This window comes from Galeopterus variegatus, unplaced genomic scaffold, assembly GCF_000696425.1.
Source record: "Galeopterus variegatus unplaced genomic scaffold, G_variegatus-3.0.2 Scaffold296, whole genome shotgun sequence".
Lineage (NCBI taxonomy): Eukaryota > Metazoa > Chordata > Mammalia > Dermoptera > Cynocephalidae > Galeopterus > Galeopterus variegatus.
Window position 1 is genome coordinate 47,652 of NW_007726407.1, and position 16,051 is coordinate 63,702.

At 34.2% G+C, this 16,051-nt stretch overlaps 1 protein-coding gene and 1 pseudogene across 1 annotated transcript in view; both read right to left on the reverse strand.

The window, feature by feature from the left end:
* Positions 1 to 16,051, reverse strand: part of LOC103586020 (histone deacetylase 9-like) — a gene marked incomplete at its 3' end in the record, with an annotated part of 533,085 nt that overhangs the window by 10,539 nt on the left and 506,495 nt on the right. The gene's annotated exons all lie outside the window — the stretch shown is intronic.
* Positions 5,326 to 6,364, reverse strand: LOC103586019 (annotated as a pseudogene).

Genomic DNA, 16,051 nt, shown 5'->3' on the forward strand with positions numbered 1-16,051 from the left:
TGGAGGGGAAACTGTGGCAAATTGGAATGTGTCATTCACTACTCAGATCCAACTAATTATTGGGGGGAGAAAAAAAGAAAATGCAGACCTAGTGTAGGCAAAAATAACATAATTTTAAATTGAAAAATTATTGAAAAGATTTAAACACTATGTGAATGAAACAAAATTCTTCTGTAAGTCAACTTTAACATGCAGTATGCCAGTTTTCAACCTCTGCTCTAAAATCTGAATAACTATTTCCATTCTTCTACCTGTTCAACCCTGAGGATGGTGTTAACTTCTCTAGGCCTCTCTCCCCTCATCTGTAAAATGGACAAAATTACAGTGACATTAACAACAGAGTTGTTAAAATGCTTAAATGAGATCATCCATTCTAAGTACTTACAGCATATATCACATCCCTCAATAAATGGTTTGTTTCCGCTTTTTTATTACATAAAAATGGAAATTTTCTATATATTAAAATAAGTCATCAATACTGACTGGCTAACAAAACAAAAATATTGGAAAGCATTCTAAGTACTTACAGCATATATCACATCCCTCAATAAATGGTTTGTTTCCGCTTTTTTACTACATAAAAATGGAAATTTTCTATATATTAAAGTAAGTCATCAATACTGACTGGCTAACAAAACAAAAATATTGGAAAGAAATATGAAAATAAAATAGTATATGATTTATACTAAATATTAGAAATAAAAACACTAAAATCTCTAGAAAAATGGACAAAGAAAGAAAACAACTGAAAATTACCTTTACTAGTAAAAAATGAAAATTATAAATCAAAATAAAGCATTACTACCTAATTATTAAATATCATATATATTGCATTAGTGTATAATTCCTCATTATATAGGATTAGCATATGACTAAACAATTATTTATTCTGAGTGGCACTGCCAATTGGTATAAAACTTTTACAAAACTAATTTGCCAATAAGCATCGAAAGTGTTAAATAGTTCTACCATTTGATTCAGGTTTCCCAACTCTAGAAATACATCTTAAGGAGTTAAAACAGTTCAATGTCATATTGTTTACAGGAGTGTTATTATTATTGTTACTGAATCACCAACTACAAGGAAATGTCTAAGTAAAATATGTCACATCCATTTGGTAGAAAATCTGTATTTACTTAAAAAATGTTTATGGGAACATTAAAAATGCTGTTATTAAGTCATAAAACAGCATTGAAAATGACATGTATCCTATGATAACTATTGAAATTATAAATATAATTTATTTAATCAATATAAATTTAGTGAGCCCTTGAAAGTCCTAGACTTCATTCTAGATTTTGGGGTTCAGTAGCTTTTAAAAAGAAGACAAAAATTCCAGCCCTTACTGAATATATATTCCTCTAAGGTTTTTAATCACTTTAGTCTCTGAATTCTAATACAAAAGACTGGTGATTGAAAGAACAGAAGATGGTTGTATTTCAGATGGAAATTTGAATGATTCTTCCCCTGCTACTTTTCTGTATTTTTCAAATTGCATCTAATGCTCTAACTACTACTATAAAGTAACTAACTTAGATTTGTGGATTCCAGGTTGGGAACTACAAAGTTAATATTACATGTGGATTTAAGAGCTATTTTCAGTTGGTTTACCCTAACAGAAATACTGTCTATAGATGTTAAGGCTTCAAATACTAAAACATTAAATGTGTTTGCTTGCCATCTGAGCTGTACATGTGTGTGTATGTGCATGTACATGTGGACTGGTATCTATCTTGGATTGCAAACAGTGGTGATTTTTCAGCATATTGATCAGAAATTTGCATTGATGATATTTTATGTGTCACTTTAATGAAAATGGAAAAGGATTCGTTAATACACTATAGCTTATTAATAAATGTCTTTGAAAACATTATATTTGTAAAAGGAAAGAAATTAATTGTGACAAGTTTGGAAGCAAGTGAAGAGGATGATCTGTAAGATCTGTTAGTTGCAGTGCCCAATGTAGAACTTTCAGTCAAGGCTCTAGAGTAACATGAGATTTTGAGCATTAACTTTAAGAGCTGACATAATTCCAACCAAAAGCAATGGCTGCTAATGACATATTTCATTTTTACATTAAATAGGTCAAACTATAGCCTTCAGTTTTTACATGGAAATCCCAATAAACAAAGGTCGGAATTTAACCCTGTAAATATGAAACATAAAAATTCAAGACACCCTGGGGTCTCTTCTTGCTGGCATTCTTGTTATCCATAAACTACAAACATCAAACTCCTTTGATGAAAAAAAAAATAGATAAAAAAGAAAAAGTCTCACAACTCTCTGAAACAGTTATTGTAAACCTCAAAGGGTACTATGACTTCTTAACCTGCTATCCCAACAGAAATGATTGTGTCTAACTGCTTGCCTTTGTTCAGAGACTAATCACTAAATTGTGAAAAATCACCCTCAACTTACAAAAACTGCTCTTGATTATAAATAATTGCCCAAGACTGAGAGAAAGTGGCAGGCAAGATCCCAGTCTTTCAACCAATTTATTCAGCAGCAATCCACATTCCATTTGTCTAGACTAAATATAGCAGCATTTATACAAGAAATCAATAGTGCTTGCAGAGAGGAGAGCAAAGGCATGAATATTTCATCAAACTCAGACAGAAATGGCAATCAGCAAACTGATGGTTCTGTGTAGGTCATCTTTGGCCTGCTGGATTAGTTCTTGTTACTTGGACAATAGCTCATCTCTGACTAATCATAATTGTATCATAGCCACTCTTTCTATTTTTAACATTAATTGCATTGTGGTGACAAAGGCTCATCCTGTTGCAAAAGGAATGTTGAATTTTCTTACATCTTTGGTGACAGGCTAATAAGCCTCCCAGCAGCAATAATAGTAACACAATACCAGGACTGAGTTTCAACAAGTTACAGTTACTTTCATATCACAGAAAGGTATAGACAGTGTTCTTATAGCTGACATATTATCATAATCAGAAATAATCAACGTACAAGGAGAAATTAAGCACCAGTTTTAACAGTGGGTAAATGAAATTATCTCTGTTCCCAACATTCTTTGTCCGGGAACATGCAAATTTCCTCACAAATTACTTAGAACAGGTGGCCAGTGATACATAAGTTGGAAAGAAGTTGATGACAACAAATATTAGTTTCAGCATTAGCTATAAATGAGTCATGTCTTTTTTAACTCAAAACCTCGTGGCACAAGTGGGAAAGGACCCTGACATCGCTAGCTTTACCTGGATTCACCCTGTTTGTCTGATATTGCAAATACATACAAACACATAGATGTTATATATTTGTATTATTATTTTTATTATTATATACCAAATGCCTAGTCAGAACATTTCCATGTATAAGCTAGTCTTAATTATCACTTTACAAAGCCCTAACCCTGTTTGTCTGATATTGCAAATACATACAAACACATAGATGTTATATATTTGTATTATTTTTTTATTATTATATACCAAATGCCTAGTCAGAACATTTCCATGTATAAGCTAGTCTTAATTATCACTTTACAAAGCCCTATTCATTCTTCCTTCACATTGCCTTTCTTATTTGTTCTTTGACAAGTTATTACTTCTTGTTTAACATTTATCAACTCATGCAATATTTATTTTTATAAATAGCTCTTAGTTTTTAATGAACTTGTAAATAAAAAAGCTCCCATTTCAAAATAAAAATGAAACCCTAAATTATATAGATGTTTATAATAATTACATTTATTTAAGCAATATACATACTTCTTCAATTCAGAAGATAGTTGTATTTTGGATGGAAATATGAATGATTCTCCCCCTTCTTCTACTTTCCCATATTTTTTCAAATCACATCTAAATGTCTGTGACAAATATGTTTTTTTTAAAACACCAAGGCCATTAGAGTTAATTAAGAGTCCTAAGGTAATCTAGTAGCCGTTGAGTATTTTTTTATTAAAACATAATTGATTACACATATTTGTGGGGTACAGAGTTGAATACAATGTGTGATAATCAAATCAGGATAATTAGCATGTTCATCATCACAAAACACAATCATTCCTTGTGTCTATTAATCGATTTCTTGTGCACCCCCTCCCCCTCCCCCTTTCCCACCTCTAGTAACCACAGTTCTGTTCTGTCCTTCCAGAAATTCAATGTATTATTGTGATTGCTTTATTTATTTATTTTATTTTATTAGCTTCCACTTATGAGTGAGGACATATTGTATTTCTCTTTCTGTGCCTGGTTTGTTTCTTAACACCAAGCTCATCCATGCTTCTGCAAATGGCAGAATTTCATTCTCTTTTTATGGTTGAATAGTATCTCATTGTGCATATATACCACATTTTCCTTATCCAATTGTCCACTGATAGACATTTAGGTTGGCTCTATATCTTGGCTATTGTAAATAGATATGTGATAAACATGGGAGTTCAGGTATCCCTTCAACATGATGATTTCCATTCCTTTGGGTATATACCCAGTAGTGGGATTGTTGTATCATTATGGTAGTTCTACCTGTAGTTGTTTGAGAAATACCAATACTGTTTTCCATAATGGCTGTACATTGAGTATTTCTTAATTCTTTGCTTAAGATGCTATTATTCATAGCACATGTTAAGCAGGCAGAATTTTCATATGTTCAAAAACCGAACTCTTCAGTTGCTGCTTTACCAGCTGGCTTGCAAACCACAAGCCATCCATTTTACAAATGTTTTAAGTGAACAATTTGCAAACCCTAGGGATGGAAAAATTTAAAGAATGCACAATTTTGACCATGTACAACTATTACTATGGCTAAAGACTGTTCACGCCATTCTCAAAACAGTAGGATTTCAAAATACACGTTTTCACATGCAAAACATGGCAGAGGCACAATCTCCCCACCAATTTGTATGTGTCAATTATTTAGTTAATTTTTCCACTTGAAAAAGTGCTATAAAACTTGGAACCATGTTTAAAAACCTCAGTTAAGGGCCGAGCCCATGGCGCACTCGGGAGAGTGTGGCGCTGGGAGCGCAGCAGGGCTCCCGACGCGGGTTTGGATCCTATATAGGGCTGACGCCACTTGAAAAAGTGCTATAAAACTTGGAACCATGTTTAAAAACCTCAGTTAAGGGCCGAGCGGGTTTGGATCCTATATAGGGCTGACCGGTGCGCTCACTGGCTGAGCGCGGTGCGGCCGGTCTCAAAAAGGACAAAAAACAAAACAAAAAACAAAAAAAACCCCTCAGTTAATATTCATAATTACAGAGGGCACAACTCGGGATAGAGTATCAATAACGTTGCCCAGAGCCAGTTTATGTTTACCAAGGAAATGTTGTCCATTACCACTGGCAAGTGGACATATGAACTAAAATTTCTAGATTGGGGAGAAACAAATGTTACTCTGATCATCTATTCTGCTTCTTCTGTTCCTCCTTTCATCACAGAAATCTTGAAAGTTTGGACCTACTGACTGTCCCCTGAAAGAGGCTGCTGTTTTCTCTTTTAACATTGTCCAATTAAATATGTAGTTATCAGTAGTTCAGGGTCCGGAAAAGATTATGGAATAGCTGTTTCAGACACATGTAATCAGGGCTTACACAACATACAGCCCACAACAATAGTTTGAGTATATGGCAAATTCTGCAGGAATTATGTGAAACTTATATGAAACTTCAATAGATGTTGACCTCTCCTATCACTAACATTTTCATATTTCTGTTTCTTTGTTGCAGATTTTAGTCTTTGCCATGGCAGGCTGGCTCTATTAAAATACATCAACATGTATCCTGATGATACTATGTCATCTCAGAAACTCTTATCAATAACAAGATGTGCACTGATGCTAGCTTATTAGGTAGTGCCAAGGAGATTATCTTCTTCTAACATATGTGCTGCCTTGTCCTGCTGTTTCTGTACTTTTTGGCCAAGCTAAAATCAATAAGGAATAACTTATTATAGTGACACCTAAAATCAATTTGGAACTTATCTGGCTTAAAGTCTCTCTGAATCACACTATTTGCATGCACACGTGCAATCCTATTGGTTATCTGGTCAGCTTATATAAGTACAGTTTTCAATGTGAGACTTCTTGAACAGAAATTAAAGAGATCTTGAGGACTGGTTCAAAGAAGATCCACAAGCAACACATTGCAGTCTTTGTCCTAACCACATCACCTCATGTGTGAGATATCAACCCATCCTGAAGAATTTTAAGAGTTTGCTCTAGTACAGCAAGGAAAAGTACCTACTGCCTAGCTTTTTGAGATTCTAGGACTCTAGCTTAACTGCCACTTCCTTGCCTTTGGTCATGTTGATCTCCTGATAAAGGTCCTTGAAGGAGCCAGACTTGATCTTCCACACCAGTTTATATTTTCCTGAATGAATTTCGCCTTGGAGTTGCTGCTGCTAGCCATCCTGAGATATGACAATGGGAAACTGGGGCCAAGCCCCTACCTCTCTGAGGCAATGAAAGGGTCTCTAGGGCTTGTCTACAGAGCAAAACTACTGAGGAGGGTGACAGAAAACGGGCAGCAGAGGCTCTTTCTCTGTGTTACGGGGCTCAGAATCCACCAAGGGGAAGCTGATCACCACTGCTCAGCACTACTTCTTTCCACCAGGCTGCCTTGTATGCAGGGTCATCGGGGATACCAGGCCAAGACACTTGTTCAAGGTAGCCGGCTAGAAAAGGGGGCAGTGAATTGCAGTGGTGCTACAGCCCAGAAGAACCCATGTCATTTTTCTCTCACTCTATGGATGTCACCATCTTGTTCTTCCCACTCCAGCATCACAAAATACCCAGTCCCTGAAAGTGACACCTTCCCTATGCCGAGCAGTCTGGGAAGGTCTGCAGACTTAGTGGGGGTGAGGGCACCTGCAAAGTATTTTTACCAAGTCATTTTTCAGTCTCTTTCTTCCTATCCATATTATGAGTTATGGACTGGGTTTCCTGAGATACTGTTTACCCCGACAAAATTCATCACAGTGGGCTTTCACCCCACCTCTCTAGCCTGATCTCCTGCTACCAGTTTTGGAAACTAAACAATAGTCTCTAATATAATTTCCCCTCGTGCCTTTTACACTGTGTCTCATGTTTTATTTCCTTATCAAATTCATTCAACAAACATGTTTTTGAGCATATACTATTACTCTGCTAAATATAATGGAAATAAAAATGAGAAATATGATGTAGTCTCTGCTTGCCAGAGCTCACAACAAAATACATAGAATATGGGGTTGGGCAGAGTGGGACAGGGTTATCAGGTTCTGTGGATAAGAAGGCATGACAGAGAGACAACCACAAAACAATGTACTATGGTATTTGTTACAGAAATTTTAAAAAAGAGAAGCTACTGATTATACCAGGTAGAGTCAGAGCAGGCTTCCCAAAGAAAGCACATTTGCCTGACTCTCCCGTATGCTACTAAAAAAGGCAAAGAGTGAACTCAGGGCCAAAGGACAGCAGATACCAAGAAATGGTGGGGAGGAAACTGCAACTGGCCTGGTGCCATTTGAGTTGATTCTCTTACAAAATCTGACCTATCTAGTTGTGAGGAGTAAATGGGACTAAAATTAGTTTCCCTTATCTTATTTTGTGAGCACTAATTGACATCAGTTGTTTTAAAGCGGAAACAAGGCATGAAGAAATGGTTTATGTCTAGTGGTAGGGAAAAGCATGGAATGAGAGAGACTAGAGGAAAAGAGTGCCCCCCCCCCACCTTTTCTCTGTTTTTCCTGGTTCTCTGTCAGACTAATGAATTAAAACAGTGGAACTGGGGGAAACAGAAGGGTAACACACAGGAGTTTTCAAGGTACAATTCGTACACTTAAAGAAATTAGTAGAACTTAAGTCTTTTTCTTCCTTCAACTCCATGAAAAATTAGTTTAAGCCACCTTGAAATTTCCCTTTTCCAAAATCCTGCTACCACCTCTCACATTTCCCTTTTCACAGTGATTTGGAAATAAACAAACACAATTTTGTAATTTTATTTACAATTTTATCCTTTATATTCTGTTGATTATATCATAGCATAAGCTGACCGAGGAAAGGGCCATGCCTGCAACCTGTTTGTATCTTATTCCTCTAGTCCTCTGCCTCAATAACTACCCTGAAACATCAGTTCTCAACTATTATGCCATCTAAAGAAAGTGTCAGAGACTGTTCAGGGCTATATACATCTACAATAACACTGAAGTCACTGTTTTTATTGCGTCATGAGGTTGACATGTCGTTTTTCATTTACTCCTTGATTCAGCAAATAAAGCCCTTCATAAAGCCCATTAAATGGCAAAATGGTTTTAGTCAACCAGACAAGTGAACGCCATCTCTGCCTTCAAGAAACTCATGTTCCAATGTGGGAGACTGACCCATAAACCAATGTAGAAAACGTGATGCAGACAGGGCAATAATGTTAGTGTTCCTTGAAAAGCCCTACTTGGCCCTCTTCTGTTTTCTCTTCAGGATTCTCTCTGGTGATCTCTTTCCTTCCCAGAGCTTTATTTGCTTCCTATATGGTGATAATTCTATCTCCAGCCTAAACATCTATTCCAAACATGTGACTCACATGTACTCACATGTTACTACTGGCACTCTCCATTTAGCTGTCTCATACTGCTCTTTCTCTAGTACCCCGGCCTCAATCATTGCAGCCAGAAGAGAAACATGCAAGTGATATTTGACTCCTCTCTCTCACTTTTATTATCCATAACCAATCAACAGGAATGATCTTTTCTACTCTTAAATATTTAGAAGCTATCAAGATCTTTCCATCACCTCTGCCTGTTTTATTGAAGCCGTCCTCTATCACCTTCCTGGGTAACAGTCATCAGTGAAACCTCAGTCTTTAACATGGCTGGGCATGCATGGTATTCTTTCTGCCTGTGTTTCCAGCTTCATCACCATGTACTCTCACTTCACTCAAGCCACATTGACCTTTCTTCATTTCCTTAAATAAGCCATGCTCTCCCAAGTCTCAGAAATTCTCCATATATGTTCTCTCTTTCTAAACCCTTCCCCCTAATCCCAATCCATTTTTCTACAAGGACCCTGACTTTTCATTCATATCTCAGCTAAAACATGACTTGATATAGGATGTCTAAGTCTAATTGAATTTTCCCATTAAATTTTGCAATTCTTTACATAATATTTGTCTAATTGTCTACCTTCACCACTATTCAAAATTCCATGAGGGCAAGGACTATGTTTTCAGTGCCTAGTACAGCATGAAAACACAGTAAGTCCTCAGTGCATGCCAGGAAGGAATTAATGAATAAATGAATGGATGGCAGTCACAAGAATACTATAGGAATCAAATTATAAACACATGCACATTTCCATGTATTTGTTTGCATACACACACATACCCAATTAAAATCCTAAAGCAATTAGTTATTGGGCTCTTCAACTGTTTGAATTCCAGATATATACTACTTTACTGCTTAAACTTTTGATAAGTGAATGAGTTTCTAGCTATCGTGGATACATATTTGAAAACAACCTAAAATGTTCTTCCAGCCATCATACCATTTTGTATTTCCTAGACCCCAGTGTATCTCTTAAAACCCAATGTGCTGACATGTAATAACCATCTAAGTGGGGTGGGAGAACAATGAGGAAAATAAAACCTACCCACTCATGCTGTTTGCCTCAGTAGGAATCACTGAGCATAGGCCACATCCTGAATTACCTAAACAATAATGCCCAAATCATGGATAAATGCCCCATGTTGTTTTGGAAAATTAGATCAGAACTAGTAATCTATAAGTTAACTTTTATTTCAAATCTCCAATTTTAAAGATAAAGAATTAAATTAATGAATGAATTTATGAATTAAATCAATTAAATATAAAAGGTAAATCATCAAAATTATTTAATCAAAATTATTTGAGTTGTCTAAAATAACTGATAGTTTGTTTTTGAAAAATGCTGAAATGCTTTTTATGAAGACCCTTCATTAAGATGTGTATTCTTAGAAGGCACATTTTTTTCTAGAGAAATAAATTAACAAATTTGAATGTGCCTCACATCAAAAATGGAAAATGGGAAAACAAGTAATACAGCCTCAGTTCAATAATAATACTGCCCAAATTTCACTTCAGTAATACAAATATTCTTAGCTGATTTTCCACTATTAATATTTATGATAGCATTATCAGGGAATAACTAGAATTAGTAAATTATCAAACATGAAAATAACAATTTATATAATAATAATGATTTAAATTGATTATTACAGAAATCCAATTTTCCCTCAAAATCATTCTGTATCAGGGAATAACTAGAATTAGTAAATTATCAAACATGAAAATAACAATTTTTATAATAATAATGATTTAAATTGATTATTACAGAAATCCAATTTTCCCTCAAAATCATTCTGTTCAAGTTATACATGTCTTCAGTTTCTTAAAGTGCACTAATACATGGCATAAATGAAAAGAAAATAAATGCAAAAAGCAATCTGGGCTTTGATTTACTATTCTCTTATTTCCCAAGGGTCTGAACAGGAAACAAGAATAACCACAAATGACTAAAATATCAGTAGGCCTTGAAATATCAACATTTAAGTTGAAGCAAGCTAACTTTTTAATCAAAGCCTTTACTATTTTGATTTACTTAACTCAAACTCCCTCTCTGCAAATATGCTTTTGAATTAAGCAGTCATAACAAACCATAACATAAACATGAATTGCCAACTAATCTGTAATACCCACTTAGTTCTAAAGTATTGCAATGTTTGCTAGTTCTTCACTATGTGAGAACTCAGTAAAGGCTTCATTGAGCTCTTTGCACTATAGAAACAAAATCAAGCCAATTTATGTGACTTCAAGATAATAACAGTGAAGAACCTAATACATATTATTTTGTAATTGGAGATAAAATTTTAATCTGATATAAAGGTATCTGTAAATGAAACCTTGAGTAGATGAGAAATTTTAGTGTTAAAAAATAGAAAATGTAAGTATTACCCTAAAAGAGTTACGTATTTAGCTATATGTAACACTCATCTGGGATCTAGAGTAAATTGACTCCTAAAGGAAATACAATGGTGATGGAATAAGTGCCCCCTTCCCTATATTTTTTTCTACAACTTATGTTTTCTTCTAGGTTACAGACAAAGACTAAATTATTACTATTTGCAAATGGCTAACAAAACTTCCCTCTCATTGTGAAAACCTAATATTCAAGGCAGAAGACTCCCTTGTATTTCCAGAACCTAGTATACATCACATCGCATGCAACAGAAGTTTAATAAATATTTGTTGAGTGAACATCTCTTCGCAGACACCCCTCCCTATCAACACTTTTTTTGAACAAATTACACTTGTTTACTCAGCAAATAAACTTTTCCAAAGAGTGTGTTCTCACTCTTCTATTAGAAACCCTTGTTTGTGGGGCCGAGCCCACGCCGCACTCGAGGGAGTTAGGCGCTGGGAGCGCAGCAGCGCTCCCGCCGCGGGTTCCGATCCTATATAGGGATGATAGGGATGACCGGTGCGCTCACAGCGCGCACTGGCTGAGCTCGGTGCGGCCGGTCTCAAAAAGGACAAAAAAAAAAAAACCTTGTTTGTGGAATAGCACATAACTTTGTGCTATTTTGATAGAAAAAAAGAGTTTTACCATTCTTCTGCCCTGCAAACAAGGAACAATTGCCTTTAACCAGTCCAAAATAGTCCAGTATTTTCTGAAAGCTTCAGTGTTTGATATATTTCGGACAACAATATACATTAAAATGTGCATACTGGCCAGTCGCAAAAAAATAAAAATAAAACAAAATGTGCAGGAAAGCAGAAGAACAAGAGCCCAAATGCCACGTATGATACATCTCTTCTTTTCCTCTTTGATTCAGACTGTGTCTTTTCCTTTTCTCCTCTCTAATCTTCCAATGCTGCAGAATGGGAGCAGGACTTCAATCAATATACTTTATCATTTCTCTAGAACTTAGTCATTTCCCTTTCTGAGGAAATCTTTTTTTTTTTTTAAAAAAGGCTTAAAGTCCCACTAAAACCATATAATCCTTATAAGGATTGCACTGGCTTTTTAAAAACAAAAACATTTCTTTAAACCGCTAGGACTCTTTCTTTCAGTAAAATCTTATGAGTATTCTCAACATATAAAAGCAGCATGAATGAAAATGTTTTGGGAGGTAGGAGGAGGATCCAATGTCCCACCCACTTTCTTCCTTCCTTGTCCCTCCCCCACTGGGAATTCAGGTTCCTTGGAACTCAGTTTGAAAATTGCTGTTCCAAGGGCATGATTTCTTTGTTTATTTTCCTGAAATCAAATCAGGGGCAAATAATATTACACTCTTCCAAACTACAATGCATTCTCATTTTATGAGAATTGAAATTGTGGGAATTTAAAATTTTTGAATTGAAAATATTCAATAAAGTTACATTTTGCACATACAATTTGGAAAAAAAAAAGTCAGTGTTAAAACATAACAATTCATCTAACATTGCATAATTTCAAACCTGGCCAAGCCAAATGGATTGGCAGCTGTATTTATGTTATTGCCACATGGTGGCACCACTTTTGCTCATAAATAGAAATACCCACTATCCTTTGTCAGAAATCACCTTGGAAACATGAGTTTTAAAATACGTGAGTTTTCAGGACTCGACCATTCTAATAAAATGTGATTTCTCTATACATACTGATTCTAAGCTGTGGTGTTCAAAACCTGGATAAGGATAAAGGATAATACCATAATGTTGCTAAGTCTAGAAAGCTTTTATTTTAATTTAAATTATGGAACCAACACTATATAGCACTTATTATGTACCAAACACTGTTCTGAATGCTTCAGAAAATAAATATTAATTCATTAACATTATGGGGTTGTACTTTCTGGTAACCTATGGAGTAGACACGATTATGGTTCTCATTTACAGATGAGGAAAATGAAGGCCACAGAGGAACTTGGCCAAGGTCACACAGCTACTAAATGGTAATTTAGAATACTACAATAAGAATTAGAACACACACTATCCATCTCCAGAATCCATGATCTTAACCGCTATATTCTGATTCCTGAGTTCTATAAAATAGGATTTCAATTTTATTTCCACATAGTTCACTTTGGAGTGTGCCTTAATATAAATGAGACAAAAATGTTTTTGTTAAAATATTATTACATATTTTTATTTTTAGAAGTGAAGAAAAGCATGTATTTGTAATTGCCAACATATTCCATAGACAGATGTGTAACCAAATACATTTATGCATATTTTGACACATTTATGTATTTTCAGGTAAGTCCAAAGCATCTTTCTTAACATGTGTTTTAATGCTCTTTTTAAGAAACAATTCTGTACTTAGGGATTCCAAATTTGGTATTTCACCCTTCTCTTTTAGTTATAGAAAATTCTGTTGAGTCTAGAACATTTTTTTTTCTTTCTTTATTAAGTTCACTATGTCCTTACTCACCAATCTGTGAGCCTACCGGCTCACAGGTAAAGACTGTCTAAAAATGAAGTCATCTTTGTTATCTGATTAACTAAATCTCATTGGGTTATATCAGAAGTAGAGACACTGAATCATAACTAACTGTAAACAGTGTTAATGTTTGAGAGTATTGGCTATAATTTTTAGATTACTTTTTAATTGAAGAAAGAAAGTAGTAACAAAAAGCAAGAGGCAGCTGTTTTTTGACATTGTGAGAAAAGATTTGACAAGATAGACTGTGGTGGCCTATTTTTTTCTTACTTCATAATTTTTCTTACTTCATAATTCCCTGTGCTTTATGACAGAGAATTATGGCCATTATTAAGTCACAATTTATTAGATAAATAGAAAGGTCTACCTCAAAGAAGAGCCTGAAGCTGTCAGAAAAATCAATTCTTTACACATATAAATAACTATATATAGATGCATTAATTAAAGACAACCATAATTTGGTATTTAAAAATGTAATAATTTTTCTCTGTGGCTTCTACTTAGTCAGAGTGTCATTAAAATTTCTATTTCTGGTAGAACTCATAGTATCTGTTTATAGAATTAGCCTGTGTTGAGAGAACTGTCAGAGTTACAAAATGCTTCTTGATATTTTAAGCACAGCTTTGAGATGATCAGTCTGATATTTGAAGTGGCACTTCTTTGTACAAACAGAAGTATACAAAATTATTAAAAGTATTAAAAATAAAGAGGTATCTGTAGAGCAGGGGTCATCAAACTGCAGCTCCTGGGTCAAATCCAGGATGCTGTCATTTTTTATGGCCTGTGACTTCAGAATGACCTTTATATGTTTAAATAGTTGAAAAAATGTCCATCAGCAGATGAGTGGATAAGGAAAATGTGGTATATATACACAATGGAATACTACTCAGCCGTAAAAAAGAATGAAATATTGCCATTCACAGAAACATGGATGAACTTAGAGAAAATTTTATTAAGTGAAATAAGCCAGGTACAGAATGAGAAATACCACAAGTCCTCACTCACAAGTGGGATCTGAAGGAAAAAAGAAAGAAAGATACAACAATCACAATAATTCCTTGAACTTTCAAAAGGAGAGAACAGAACTGAGACCACCAGAGGTGGGAAAGAGAGAGACAGAGGGGGGTTAAGGAGAAATTGGTAAAGGGCCATAAAAAAAGTTTACATTGCATGATAAAAAAAAAAATTAAAGAATTACTTGACATGAAAATTACATGAAATTCAAGTTTCAGTGTTTATAAATAAAATTTTATTAGAACATAGACACTCTCATTCATTTATATATTTCCTATAGCTGCTTTTGCACTACAAAGTCAGAGTTGAGTTGCCACCAAGACAGTAGAGACTGAAAAGTCTAAAATATTTATTATCTGTCAATGACAAAAAAGTTTGTTTACTCCTGCTGTAGAGAATCTAAGGCCAATTTTTATTCTCACATAGTGGAACTTCCCTGTGACAATAAAATTTCCAAGTTACCTCTCTACCTACTGGTTTAATATACAAGGTTAAAAATATCATAGCTTATTTCACCTAAAATAAAACATGATTAGGACACAGAATATGCTGACAAGGAAAACACCGTGTAAAGGAAGCTCTAAGTATTTTCATTAGTTTATATATATATACATATATATATATATAAACTATATATATATATAGTTTTTTTATATAGAGAGAATACATATACATATACATATAATACATATATATTTGTAAGTTTCATATACATTAAAATTCATTTATTTCAGGCTTTTTTGCTTGTTCTTTACATTAAGCAGTTAAGTTGGAAAACAAAAATATAAATAAGAATGATGACATTTTTAAATGAGCAATATGTGTTAAGTACTAGCTATGAATTTTGCATGGATTTTCTCACTGAATACAGCAGCCTTATCATTAATCCCATTTTACAGATGAGGATAATGAACACTAACTAGATAAGTTAGAAAAACTTTGCCAAGGTAACATATGCAGCATTACTTTTTAAGTACTACTTTTTTTTATCTTGCTTATTTAAAAACATACTAAATATTAATTTAGAATGAGGTTAAATGAAAGATACTGTATAATATTACATACTAAAAGAATCAACTGTGTTCTCCTCCTAATTTATCTCTTTTCCATAAGGTAGAGATAATATACCTTGCAAAAAACTATGTATAAAACAAATATTTGTTCAGTTGAAATTTATTTTAATAAAATAAAGCAAAAGACATAGAATTCTCCAGGCTGTGTAGTAGTTGCTATATAATTCCCAAATTTACAAATGTATATGTACTATATGTATATATAAACTCAAAAGGCCAGTATATCTTATAGAAATCAACATTTGAATGAGTTTAGCAAAGGAATGCTTAGAAATTAAAGGATATTGCATTTATTTGACTTTTAAATTTTTGTTAATAATGTGTGGGTTGGTTTTGTTTATACTGAATATTTTAAAACCTTGAGGTTTTAAAGAAACAGCATAGGTACCTCAAAGCTGCAATAATAATGCTATATGGTTGGACATTATACTCTAGTGATAGATCTGTAGCCAAACCACTAAAGAAATTTGGTGCCACAAAAAAAAAAAAAATAGTCCTGGTAGTTAGGCATTGTAAGAAAAAAAAAAACTCATGGAAAAAAAATAGCTACTCAAATGTTCTTCCAGATATTAATGTAA